Here is a 13,959-nt window from a genome sequence, read left to right as displayed (position 1 = left end):
TTTAAAACCAAACAGAGAAATATAGAAAAACATCTAACCATGTAGAAATTGAGCAACACATTTAAAGTAGTTTATGAAAAAAATCAAAACAAAGGTTTAAAATATCTGAAGTGATATTTAAATTAAAATTCAATATATAAGAAGATTAAACATAAATGAATGCCTTAGATAGTCAGAAAACACTATACAAGTTTTCACTAAGAAACTAAGGGAGAGGAACAGAACCCAAGGAAGAAAAAACGGGTAAAGCCTGGGGTAGAAACCATTGAAAGGGAAACCAGTGGACAATTATATAAAATCTGATGAAATGAAAACTCCTAAAAAACAAAACTGGTGAAATGCTGGCTCATTAATGAAAAAGGGATGCTACTATCAACCCATCAAAAGTTAAAGCCAACACTGTGAACATTTTATATCAGTGTTACTGGAAATTAACTATGATGGAGAATTTTAGTTGCCAACTTTACACAATCTAGACTAATTGGGAAAAGAGTGTAAGTGAGGGATTGTTACCATGGGTCAGTTAACCTGTCCATGAGGGATTGTTACAGTGGGTTAGTTAATCTGTTGGTAAGGGATTGTTACCATGGGTCATTTAACCTGTCTGTGAGGGATTGTTACTGTGGGTCAGTTAACCTGTCCATGAGGGATTGTTACTGTGGGTCAGTTAACCTGTCTGTGAGGGATTGTTACTGTGGGTCAGTTAACCTGTGGCAGGAAGTGCATTCATGGTTTCATGATGGAAGGTGACAGCAAGGGCTGGTCACATTTCGAAGTGAAGGAACTGGTCCAGTTTCACAAATGGGTTGAGTGATTATGTGTACTTTTACGTTTTATCCAATTGTGCAATTAAAATCAATAACTTCTACTGCCTGTAAACTATACTTCCCATTCCCTACCTATTCTGTTGTTACTTAAAATGAACACTGAGGGGCCAGTAATATGGCTCTGTGGGTAAAGGCACTCGTGACCAAACCTGATGGCCTAGTTTGTAAACAACGCTCCTGTCATATTGAATCATCAATTGAGGATTAAATAGTTGGTTTGACCTGTGGGAGGTAGATCCAAGATGATTTTCTGAAATTTAAAAGAAATTTTAAACAAATTAAACAATTTTTTAACAATTTTGGGTTAAAAGGCATGGACAGTCTTTCATGTGTTCCTGTTATGCGGGAAGAAGAAGCGTTTAAACAAATTTTAGACAAAGAAGCATGGAATGTCTAAGTTTTGGATGAACTGTGTTGTTCCAAGCTGTCAGTAGCAAGATTCCATCCATTTTTTCCCCTTTGGTAGGCCCTTTCCGCCCACACGTCATTTATGTCTGACAGATAAGAAGCACTGCAAAAGTCACTGGTTCAGTACCAAGCCGTCCCCAGCTTAGAGGCTGAGGGAAACAATGCTACTGAGCCATTGTAAAATAAATCAGGGGGAGATGTGGTTAATTAAGTGGAGACTCTGCTAATTAAGGTCAAAGTCCACCATGACGGAGCCTCGGAGCTCCGTGCAACATGGGAGAGTGCCTTGTTAGCAGGTTTTCTCCTTCTCTGACCTTGTCTGGGAGATTCTAAGCGCCCCCCCCCCCCCCTGCTCTCCTTTCATTGAAAAAAAAGCAGTGTAGCATAAAAACTTGGGAGTTCTCCATGCTAGTGAGGTGTCTAAATAAGGCCCTGAGTGTTCAGCCAATGAACTTCCTTCCCTTCCTGGGTATTTATTCCTGCAAAAGGTATTTAATCCCTGGTTTACCCTGAGTAAGGTGGGTGCATTCACATTCGCCATCAAATTAAACCAACCCCGGTTCTGCCCCCTTTCAGGACTCAGCTTTCCCCCTTCCTACCTGCTCCATGAGGGGAAGGGCAAACCTCGGATCTGGGTTTCCAACTCCCAGTGGCATCCAGCAGTGGTGCCTGGGTACACAGAAGACTGGGATCCACTTCTGAGGTCTCCCATTACAGACTGTGTTCAGCCTCCCTAGAGCAGTTTGCTGGGGCTGCTGTGGCGGTGTTCCAGGCACCCCAGTGATGAGGCAGACAAGCAGCCCAGCAATTGTGCATGGTGCTGAGGAAGGCAACGTGGGTATTGGGCACTCTAGGCAAATTCTTCTATGAGCTACACCTCCCACTGATGGCTTACTACTTAACAGGAACAAAGATATTTTATCCATCAAAAGGTGGAGATGAATCGATTTAGGAGTCTGCTAGTTAGTTTTTAATTATGAACTTGCCACACCTCGAGTCGCCTGAGAAGAGAGCCTCAATTGAGGAATTGTCTAGATCAGGTTGGCCCTTAGTGATGATGCCTTTGGGAGACTGCCTTGACTGTTAATTCTTGTGGGAAGACCCAGCCCATTATGGAGCACCCTGATCCCAGGCAGGTGTGCCCTGGACTGTCTGCAAATGAAGGAAGCTAGCCAAGCATAAGCAAGCAGGCAGCTCGGGCGCACTCCTTTCTTTTTGCTCTTGACTGTGAATGTGCAGTAACTAACTACCTGTCACAAGCTCCTGCCTGGTTGAGACTTCCCCACTATGATGGAATAGAAGCCGAAACACCCTTTCCTGCTCTGGATGCTTTTGATCCAAGTGTTCGTTCGCTGTGTCCTCACAGCGTCAGACATGAAGCTAGAGCATGCCACCTTCCCAGGGCGCAGACATCTTATCAGTGAAGTACGAGGTACCCAAGGGAAGAGCTGGGTAGAGCAGTGGCTGGCGCTCCAGAGAACATGCAGCGAGATGGCTCTGCAGAGGTGAGGCAGACCTGCAGAATATTCAGAAAGGACTGCAGGATGGTGCCGGGCTGGCTGGAATTGGATGACCGCGGCCCCGCGGACATGCTAGGTCTACACAACTAGCTGTGTTTTCTCACAGCTTCTCCCACTTCCTTGGGTACAGACTAGGGGAGTTTAGCTGAACTGAAGCTTGACTGGAGTTTTATAAGAAAATGGAATCTAAACTCAGTAAAAGGAGAATTATGGAAATGGGTGAGGTTTGAATAAAAACGAACAGATTTGAAGGCTTAGTCACCTGTGGCACTATTGAGAGGTGTGGCCTTGGAGGGAGTGTGGCCTTGTTGGAGAAGTTGTGTCACTGGGGACTGACTTTGAGGTTTCAGAAACTCAAGCCAGACCCAGTCTTCTCTCTCTCTCTCTCTCTCTCTCTCTCTCTCTCTCTCTCTCTCTCTCTCTCTCTCTCTCCTGCCTGCAGATCTAGATGCAGAACTCCCAACTACTCTCCAGCACTGTGTCTGCCTGGAGGCCGCCATGCTTCCTGCCATGATGACAACGGACTGAACCTCTGAACCTGTAAGTCAGCCCCAATTAAATGTTTTCCTTTATAAAGGTTGCTGTGGCCATGGTGTCTCTTCACATCGTTAAAAACCCTAAGACACATAGAAGTCTACATTTAAGGCCAGAAATAAATATAATTTTAGGAGGCTTATTAAAGATAGGAACAAAAGTTACAAATACAGAATTATTTTTCAGAGTTAACATTGATCTTAAAATGACAAAAATATTTACAAGATAGGCTGGAGAGATGGCTCAGTGGTTAAGAGCACTGACTGTTCTTTCAGAGGTCCTGAGTTAAATTCCCAGCAACCACATGGTGGCTCACAACCATCTGTAATGGGATTTGATGCCCTGTTCTGGCGTATCTGAAGAGAGTGACAGTATATTCATCTGGGAGGACCAGCAGTGGCCACCTTTGCATAAACACAGGGCGCCACACAGCCCACAAATGCAACTCCTGCAGGAGGACCTAATTGAAGACTACCTCGGAGACCAAGGATTGCTGATTCAGACAACGTCAGCCAATCAGGAACTGATGTTTGGAAGAGATGCTTGCTGGGGACCAGTGGGATGCGGGTGAAGGGTGTTAACAGAGCTTCCTGCAGTGTTCTAATTGCTCCTGGAGTCTGAGCTATTGATTCCAGGCCACCTCATCTCTAACCCCAAGGGCAGGTAGGGTTGGGCAGCAGGCAGTCTAGGGCACAAACGACATATTTATATACAAAAAGAAGAGGAGGAGGAGGAAGAGGAGAAGGAGGAGGAGATGAAGACGAGGAAGGAGAAGGAGGAGAAGAAGAAGAAGAAGAAGAAGAAGAAGAAGAAGAAGAAGAAGAAGAAGAAGAAGAAGAAGAAGAAGAAGAAGAAGAAGAAGAAACAATTGACTAAAAGGTTTTCTTAAAGCATACTTACAATAAAGTATGTTTATGGGCTGGAGAGATGGCTCAGCAGTTAAGAGCACTGCCTGCTCTTCCAGAGGACTAGAGTTCAATTCCCAGCAACCATATGATGGCTCACAAATATCTGCTCTGGGATCTGATGCCCTCTGCTGGTGTATCTAAAGACAGCCACAGTGTACTCATACATCAAATAAATAGATAAATAGATAAATAAATAAATAAACAATTCTTTTTAAAAATATGTTTATAAAGGCAATATATGCTACCAATGTGTCAAAAATCCTGAAAATGTACATAATGGTTTTTCTTAATTTCTTTAACTTCCTCTATGATATTATTTTCATTATGCATGTTGGCTATATGCCCTATGATGGTTTCTTTATTGGACAATAATTTTAGACACAGAAACATAATTATGCCCCTCCTCTAGCAAAAATAATTGGAGAAAAAAATCTTAATAATTGATATACAGGATACAAACAATACATGACATCATACATATGCATTTACTTCATTTGTGTAGCCCAGGTTCAGATTTTTGCTACGAATTTTAAAATGATATATTTTCAGTATTTTCAATTGTGTGTAGGTGTGTTTGCATGCATGTGTGTGCGTGTGAGCACACTAGTAGTACTACCCTTGGAGATCAAAGGCATTGGGTCCCTTGCAGCTGAAGCTGCAGACAGTTGGGAGCTGCCTGGTGGGTCCTCTGAAAGAGCAGCAAGAGCTCTTAACTGCTGAAGCATCTCTCCAGTCCTGTTGCGCATGATCTTCATCATAAAGGGAAGCACTGTGTTACTATACATGTTTTCCTTCCTTCCTACTGTTTTTTGTTTCATGGAGGCCATCAAAAGACCTGCTCCTTCTAAATGTTCTCATCACATGACTCCATAAAACCACCCACACCCAGAGTGACTTTTTAACTTCTTCAGGACACTCGTTAAAAATTGACATGTTTTGTTAGGAACATACATATTGCCATGGTTAAGTTTCCAAACATAAACCATTGACTAATCACCCTCAGTAGCAAGCTGTATGCTTGTAATAGGAAAGAAATTTGAGTGAAAGTGGATATAATCTGAAAGAAAAGAGGTATGTGCTGGGAAGAAGTAGGTATGTACTAAGAGGAAGTGGGCATGTGCTGACAGGAAATAGGTAGGCTCTGAGAAGAAGTGAGTATGTGCTAAGAAGAAGTGAGTGTACTCTGAGAGGAAAGAGAATGTATTCTGAGAGGAAATGGAGATGCACTAAGAGGAAGTAGGTGTGTGCTGAAAGGAAATGGGTGGGTACTAAGAGGAAGAGGTGGTGCTCTGAGAGAAAGTGGGTGTGTGTTGAGAGGAAGTAGGTGTACTCTGAGATGAAGTGGTTATATGCTGACAGAAGGTAGACATGTGCTGAGAAGAAGTGGGTGTGCTCTGAGAGGAAGTGGGTATGTGCTAAGAGGAAGTGAGTGTGTGCTGAGAAGTGGGTATGCGCTGATGGCAAACCTGTCTAGCAGGAGAAGATCAATCATATAGTTTGGTAGTGTCCAGAACAACTCTGGCCAAAAAAAGAAATCTTACTTGATAAATTAATTGGTTCTCCATGTAAGCTTTCATCTGGTAATACTGTCCTGCTAGCTGCCAGGGAAGTGAAGTGAAATTACTCATGAAATGAGTTTGAGGGGATTTTTTTTTCTGTCTGAAAATTTAAATCACTCTATCAAAATAGAGCATTATTGGAATGGGGTATTGAGATGCTTGCCTTGAATAAGGGTTTTGCTTCCTCCAGGGCTCCATATTTGCTGTTCCCTTTGCCTGATGCCCTCATCCGGGATCTTGTTAAAGTTTTAGCCTTAATCATTTTTCATCTAGTTTTTCTCAGCTACAACTTTGCTTTGGTATTCTCCTGACCACTCTGTGTGAGGCAGAGCCTTTCAGCCACTTTTCCAGTTTCATTGTCTTTTTTGACATATGTTGAGATAGTAGCCTCGTGATTTGTCTATGTATTTATTTTATAACCTGGCCATTATAAGGCAATTACCCTGGGGACATATTATATTTGTTCTCCACTGTTCTAGAACCCATAGTGGTCTAAAGAGATGGAGGGTAGAAAGATTAGCTCTTTAACTTACTTTCAGATTTCTGGTCCAGTCTTATACCTGAAACAGTCAGTCACCCACCCTTCAGCTCCATATGATTTCTCCGTCATCTTTTCTGATGTGTGACTTGGTTGTAGTGTTGTCTAGAGTACTAAAGGGACCCCTGCACACAGTGATTCCAGAGAAGCTAATTTCTTTCTTTCACAAGGGAGCTAGAGGTGGTGGCTACCCATCTCAGGTAGGCTGATCCACTCCATGAAATCATATGGAGATACACATTCCTCTCCTCAGGTCCCCCAATGTTCCTCAAAACCCTGCCCCATGTCCTTGACTGATGTTGAGCCACTTCCAGGTCCACATTCAAGTCCATGGAAGCTGGGAAATGAGACCGGAAGGGTACACATTCATCTAGGACTTGCCTACATCTTTTTTTTTTCTTTTCTCATAATCCTGACTTGATCTCAGCCATACGGCCACATCTATCTGCAAAAGGAGCCTAGAAAATGTAGTACCTACCTATAAACATGGCCATGAGTCCTGTTAGTGGTTTCTTTGACTGAAATGAAACAGGAGGAAATAGGTGCAGGGGACATGTAACTCTTAGGCACCTTGGCCACAGTTGTTCATTGTCTCCCTGAAATGCTAGTGCTCCCTTGGCTTCATGACTCAATACGATCTTACTTTCCAACATGGTTGCCACTGGGGAATGTGTTCGCTATCTCTAGGGTGTTTTAAATATCAAGACACTATGAAGAAGACTATTTCCAGGGTTACTCAAAGGTTTATCCCCACTTTAGAAATTAACCCTACCCTTGTCTTCAGGAGTAATGGTGAAGCATCACAGTCTCGGTTGATAAAGGCCCTCAGACATCCAGGGGAGCACAGTGAAGTGATTCGTAATCTGAATTTGGCGTCTCCTAGAGACGATGCATGAACTGAAATTGTTATTTTTAATTGTGCACATTTTTGTGTGTGGGGCTAAGTTCATAGATTAGTCAGGTTCTCTAGGGACCCAAGTCACCATAGTGTAGAAAAATATTAAAGATATATTGGCAAGATTGGTATCTGAATTCTGGCCTTTCCACTTGCCAACAACACTCTTTTGTGCATGTTCTGTGACTTTTTTGGATTCTGGTTTCTTAATCCTCAAAGAAATCTTTTGCATTCTTACATGTGTGCCTAACATTTTAAGAAAAATGTGTTTCATCGGGCTAGTGAGAAGGTGTAATGAGTAAAGGAAGGCACTTGCCTCAAACTCTGACAACCTGAGTTCCATGCCAGATACCTTGTACTGACTGGCTGTGGTTGTCAGTGTCATCAGAGAGGAGGGAGCCTCAACTGAGAAAATACCTCCATAAGATCCAGCTGTAAGGCATTTTCTTAATTAGTGATCAATGGGAGAGAGCCATCCCTGGACTGCTGGTCCTGGGTTCTATAAGAAAGCAGGCTGAGTGAGCTAATAGGTAGCACTCCTCTGTGGCCTCTGCGTCAGCTCCTGCCTCCAGGTTCCAGCCTCATTTCAGTTCCTGTCCTGGCTTCCTTCAGTGATGGACTACAATGTGGAAGCTGAAAAACCCTTTTCCTCCCCCAGCTTGCTTTTGCTCATAGTGTATCATCCCAGTAATAGAAACACTAAGACAGACCTCATGGACGAAGAAACCCAGGTCCTGAAGTTGTCTTTTAACTTCTACATATGTTCCACTGTACACTAAAAAAGCATGGCAGTGCATGCTTGAGCGCGCGTGTGTGTGCACACACAAACAAAACAAATGTAGTAAAAATGTTTTTATGTGCTTCTCATCATTGCTGAAGCATATTCTACTGTTGACAGCACATTTTGCAATATACTTCAGGTGTTTGCTCATGATCACAGCACACTCGGGGTACTTGGCTATAATGGTTTTGGTTTTTGTTTTATTTTGTTTTGTCTCCAGATAAGTTCTGGTGAAGACCAATGTTCCTTCTGCTCCCCAAACCACTGGTTTTTCTTAAAGAGTCTGTGCTGTCATCATCAGCTCATCTCAGCGTCCATGGGTGACTTCGTAGATCAATTTCCCTGGAGTACTATATAGAAGAGCAGGTAGCTGACTCTGTGTGTCCCTGCCAGCTCAGTCTCAACCTGGGTCAGGCTAAAGCTCTGTGAGCCCGAGAGTGTAAACCTTAGTGTATATTCTTGACAGAAATGAAAACCTGAGTGTGAAGAGGAGGAATACCCAAGGCAACGATGGCGCACGCCTTTAATCTCAGCACTCTAGAGGCAGAGGCAGGCAGATCTCTCAGTTCAAAGCCAGCCTGGTCTACAGAGCGAGTTCCAGGACAGCCAGGCCGTTTAAACAGCCCTGGCTGTTTAAAGACAGAGGAACCCTATCTTTAAAAAAAAGGGGGGGGGAGGAGGAGAAGAGAGAGAGAGAGAGAGAGAGAGAGAGAGAGAGAGAGAGAGAGAAAGGAAAATTGGCTTTAGGCCCAAAAGGCTACTGATCCAAGGAGCCAGAAGACTGTATTTCAAGCTGTAAACTCTTCCTAAATTTTCTATTAGGCTGACCTTGAGAATCTTGACTAAGACTTGTCAAGAGTTTCTCTCATCTGCACGGTTCAGTATTTGGCTGTCATTCAAAAAAGTCTAAGTACTTTACAAAGCATGAGCAATATTTTTCTCTAAGAGGACAGGGCAGTATGTGACATGCCCATTGAACAAGGACTAATGACGATGTTAGGAAGGAAGGAGAGAGAGGACAGGACCTGCCCTCTACTGATTCCAGCCCACGTGAGTTAACACCAGCGGTGTCCTCTGCAATGGGAAGAGAGCTCATTTTATGTTCCAAATTAGCAAAGACCTTGGCATGAGGAACGGAGGCAACTCTGTAGGTACAAGGCCTGCTAAGATGCAAATATGGAAATAACTTGAACACAACTGGCAACTATTTGGCTAGGAAACTGCTTTGAAGTGGTTTATAGCCTGGTTTGTTTTATGCTACCCAAAATAGAAGCAACACCGAGACAATTTCCTGCAAAGCCTTCTAAGTGGTTGATAACATCACACCAGCTAGTTCCAGAGACCAAATGTAAAGTGTAAACGTGGCCATTTTTTTTTTATAAAATCTGCATGTATGTGCATGGACAAGGTATGTATAAATGTGCATTCGTGTGTACCATGGTGAATGCATGTGCTACGGTGAGCATATGAAGGCCAGAAGATGGAGTCTGTTGTCTGCCCTCCCCTTCTACCTCGTTGATCTCTGAGAGTGCCAGGCTAGCTGGCCTGGGAGATTCTGAGGAATCTCCTGTGTCCACCTTCTATGTCCTTATAGGAATGCAGGGATGCTATCACACCTAGCTTTATATGTGTTCTGGGGTTATGAACTCTGATCCTCATGCTTGCATGACAAGAACTTACGCCCTGAGCCTTCTCCCTAACGTGCATGTTCTCTCTCTCTCTCTCTCTCTCTCTCTCTCTCTCTCTCTCTCTCTCTCTCTCCTTCCTCCTGCCCACCTCCTCTCTTTTTCTTTGTAGCGGTACTGTGGACTGAACCCAGGGCTTCCCAATGGTTTTTGTCAACTGGACAGACTCTAAAATCTCCTGGGAGATGGGTCCCTGGGGAGTTATCTCAATGACATTCATAGATGATGCAGCAAGACTCATCTTACCCGTGGGCTAGCTCATTCTATGGGCACGTGATCCTAGATCTTATAACTCAAAGAGTTAATTCCAGCATGCAAGTATTCATCCCTCTCTGCTTTCCAGTTGTGGGTGCGATGTGACTGGATGCTTCAGACTCCTACTGCCTTCCCTTCTATGTCATGAACTTTCCCCCACTTAAGCTGCTTTTGTTAATTTTATCATAGCTTGAGGAGAAGGGGAACAAAAAGCAGCATCCCTCAAAGGTCTTGTGCATTCTAGGGAAGGGTTTGGCTTCTGACCAGTATCCCTAGTCTGAAGTATGGTGTTTATGTGTCCTCTGGTCACATAACAGTTTCAAGAAACTGTTTGGGGTGGGGCTGGGGGTAGGGTGACAGAAACTGAAAGTCTGAGATTATTTTCAGACTGTGTTTGCCCACTACAGCCCAAAACAACTTTCCAGGGGGCTTCCTACTATGGTTTGGGGGTGGTCTGTTCCCTCCAAGTTTGTGTCACTATTTGGTCACTAGTCCTGGTGTTGGGAGGTGGGCTTCTAAAACCTGACTCTGTGCTTAGGACAGAAGAGTGTCTTTCTCCTGGGAATGAGTCTTATTCCCCAGGCACTGGGTTAGTTAGCAGGAGAGCTGACACTCTCTTTTCCTACATCTTTCCCCTCTGTTTTATCAAAGCCTTTGTCTGCTGATCAAATAGCTTGCCTACTCAGTCCATCTGCATTGTTATGTAATGGTTATGGCTTTCTCTAAAGAGTCAAGCTAGTTCTCAGATCTGAGTCGGTGTTGGTGAGCTGCACAGCGCCCTCTTCTGTCTTGGTGAGGTACTTAGCCCTTCGCCTGGAAGAAACTACCTTGGGTGGGAATAGGAGATCCCCCTGTAGGAAGCTTGCATTTGAATCTGACTGAAGAGTGATCCCAAAAAGACTAAGTGAGGAAGATTCTTTGTTTTCTTCCCTGATCTGGAAGAAGCTGATCGAGATGAATTCCTGGCCTTCCAATCCTCTCCTCAGGGGAGGGAGCAGAGTCTGGAGTGTAACCAGTTTCAGAAAAAAAGAAAGTTTTGTATTTTAAGCAGAGGTCTTGGTGTTAAAACAAACCCGCCATTGGAAAGGCACAGTGCTCATTTAGATTAATGTTCTAAAAACTGCATCCAAAACTCCTTTATTTTCATGCTGTTTAGGCAAGGCACCCGAGTCGATCAAACCACCCATCCAATAAAGGCCAAAACATCTTTGTGATAAATGAATATATTGGAATTCATTTCTGTACCCAGCTGCATGAAAAGCACCAGGCATATTTCAGGACAGGCCAACACTTTATGTGAGACGCATGTAAAGAGAGAAAATGACTTGGATGGGATGAGTTACTAGAAATGGTCTTTGGAGACCTCCTGTGAGGTCCTGATTCCTGGGCTTCCTGTGCTCTTTGCACCAATAAGGTCAGAGTAATGGCCATGCAAGGAGAGTTCCACCACAGCTTCAGAGTCATAGCACTCCTGGCCTGATAAGACTGCCAATCCAATTGCTTTCTTTCCTTAACTCACCATTTAGCTGGGCAAGGTGGCACACAAATAGTTTTGAATGTTCAGGACACTGAGGCAGGAGGATCATACTGTGGTCTAAGAGGCCAAGGGTCAACCTAGATCACACATACTGGAATTCCATCTAAGATGGGGTCTCATCCTACTGTGACGGTTTGAGTGAGAGTTGTCCCATAGTCTCATTCATATATGTGAGTATTTTGTCCCCAGATGGCGAAACTGTTTGGGAAAGAGAAGAAGGTATGGCCTTGTTGGAGGAGGTGGGTCACTCCATGGGCTTTACAGTTTCAAAAGTTCAAGTCATCCCCAGTTAGCTTTCTCTGCCCCATGCTTGTGGATCAATGTCAGCTCTCAGCTACTGCTCCAGCAACTTGCCTGCCTGCCTGCCTGCCAGCTGCTGTGTGCCTCACCATAATGCTCTGAAACTGTAAGCCCCAAATAATCCCTTTTCTTCCATAAGCTGCCTTGGTCATTGAGTTTTATCACAAAATAGAAAAGTAACCAAGACACCCAGGCAGGCTCCAACTCCCTTTCTTGGTTACTGGGGATGGACTTGGGCTCCTGATTCTCTTGTCCCTGTCTTCACAAAGTATAGACAAACACCACATCTACCACCCCAATTAATAAGTGTCCCATAGCTAAATACTATTTCCACTTACCAAATTATTCCTTTTGTAAACAAAATGAACACTGGGTGTCTCTAACGATATGAATGGCTCAGGAATTTACAGCGTGCACCACAAACATTTTAATGTCTGTTACCTTTTTTTTTTTTTTTTTTTTGGTTTTTCTAGACAGGGTTTCTCTGTATAGCCCTAGCTGTCCTGGAGCTCACTTTGTAGACTAGGCTGGCCTGGAACTCAGAAATCTGCCTGCCTCCCGAGTGCTGGGATTAAAGGCATGTGCCACCACGCTCTGGTGTCTGTTACCTTTTTTTACTGTCAAGTTTCGTTTGGTGATTTTTGTCTTCCTGGAAAACTTGTGACTTCAAGGCTGCACAGCCTGTCTCACACATTTCTGTTCACAGAGTCTTAGCCACTTTCCATCACTAATTATGTACTACGCGACTTAAACAAAGAAACTGACTTTATATTGACAGATTAAGTCTAATAAAGAACTTTTATAGGTAAGAGATGAGCCGGAGAACTCAGGCTAGAACCTCCTAGGAACACTAGCAAACCAGAGCTAGATAAACTGCAAAACTAGTAGAAGACTGTGTGCTGCCCAGACATGTAAAAATTTGGATCAAACAACAATTAATACCATTAAATGATATACTACCTACCAACTAAGGTATGGCATTTAGCCTTTAAATGTGTTATTAAGGCTTTGTTGCTGGAACATAGTTGAGAATGGAGTCAGGTGAGAAATTCTGAGGGCTTGTTAGAAAACAAGAGTCTTGTGACCTCAGTTTCTTCAGAACTCAGAACTGCTCTTGGAATCTGTGTTCATGTTCCTCCCAGGCATAGCAAATTGGAGAGAATTTATTTCAGATTATGCATTATGGCTTGCTGTTGCTATTCAATTAAATGTTTAAATTATGCTCTATGTGCCTATGTGGGAAAACATGTTTTTGCTCCATTTGGGCTTATCTTTGTAACTGTATACAGCTTGAACCCATGAGAAATTTACTCAGGTGAACTATTTTAACCTTCAGAGCAGAAACTGTCTGATGCTCTAAATAAAGTTGGCTATTGGATGGGACTTTAGTCTACCTCATTTATTGACTCCATTCTCCTAGGTCCCACTGCCTCTACAATGGTAACAGTTTAAATTTAGGGCCGGGCGGTGGTGGCGCATGCCTTTAATCCCAGCACTTGGGAGGCAGAGACAGGCAGATTTCTGAGTTCGAGTCCAGCCTAGTCTACAAAGTGAGTTCCAGGACAGCCAGGGCTACACAGAGAAACCCTGTCTCGAAGAAAAACAAAACAAAACAAAACAAAACAACAAAACAAACAAACAAACAAACAAAAAAGAATAAATTTAGCTGGGCAGTGGTGGCCCACACCTTTAATCCCAGCACTTGGGAGGCAAAGGCAGGCAGATTTCTGAGTTCGAGGCCAGCCTGGTCTACAAAGTGAGTTCCAGGACAGCCAGGGCTACACAGAGAAACCCTGTCCTGAAAAACAAAAACAGAAACAAGCAAACAAACAAAATAAAAAAAAAAGAACAAATTTACAAATGAATTTATCTTTTAGATAACTCATTGGGCTTTTAGACAGATGCAACCAAGAATTTTAGTTAAAATTCACTCTAGAAGAAAAGCGTCTGCTCTAGGGAAATCTATCTTAGAGACAGGAAGTCAACATTACAGCGTAACAACTAGACTTGCAGTGTCTAAGCTAGGACTTGAAATCACGTCAGCATAATAATGATGGTTCTTTGAGGGCATGGTTTATTCCTGAAAATACCTAACTCATGTCTATCCTGCTGGTGTGAATTTTGTTTTCTCTGTAGCAGTCATTGGAATAAAATAGAATCAAGAATTCTGATAAATTCTTTTTAAATTAGTTTGTTTAATGGCACTATAGGA

The sequence above is a fragment of the Mus caroli genome, unplaced genomic scaffold (genome assembly GCF_978045245.1).
Source record: "Mus caroli unplaced genomic scaffold, Mus_caroli_1 scaffold_9, whole genome shotgun sequence".
Taxonomy (NCBI): domain Eukaryota; kingdom Metazoa; phylum Chordata; class Mammalia; order Rodentia; family Muridae; genus Mus; species Mus caroli.
Note: the sequence above shows the minus strand (reverse complement) of the source record.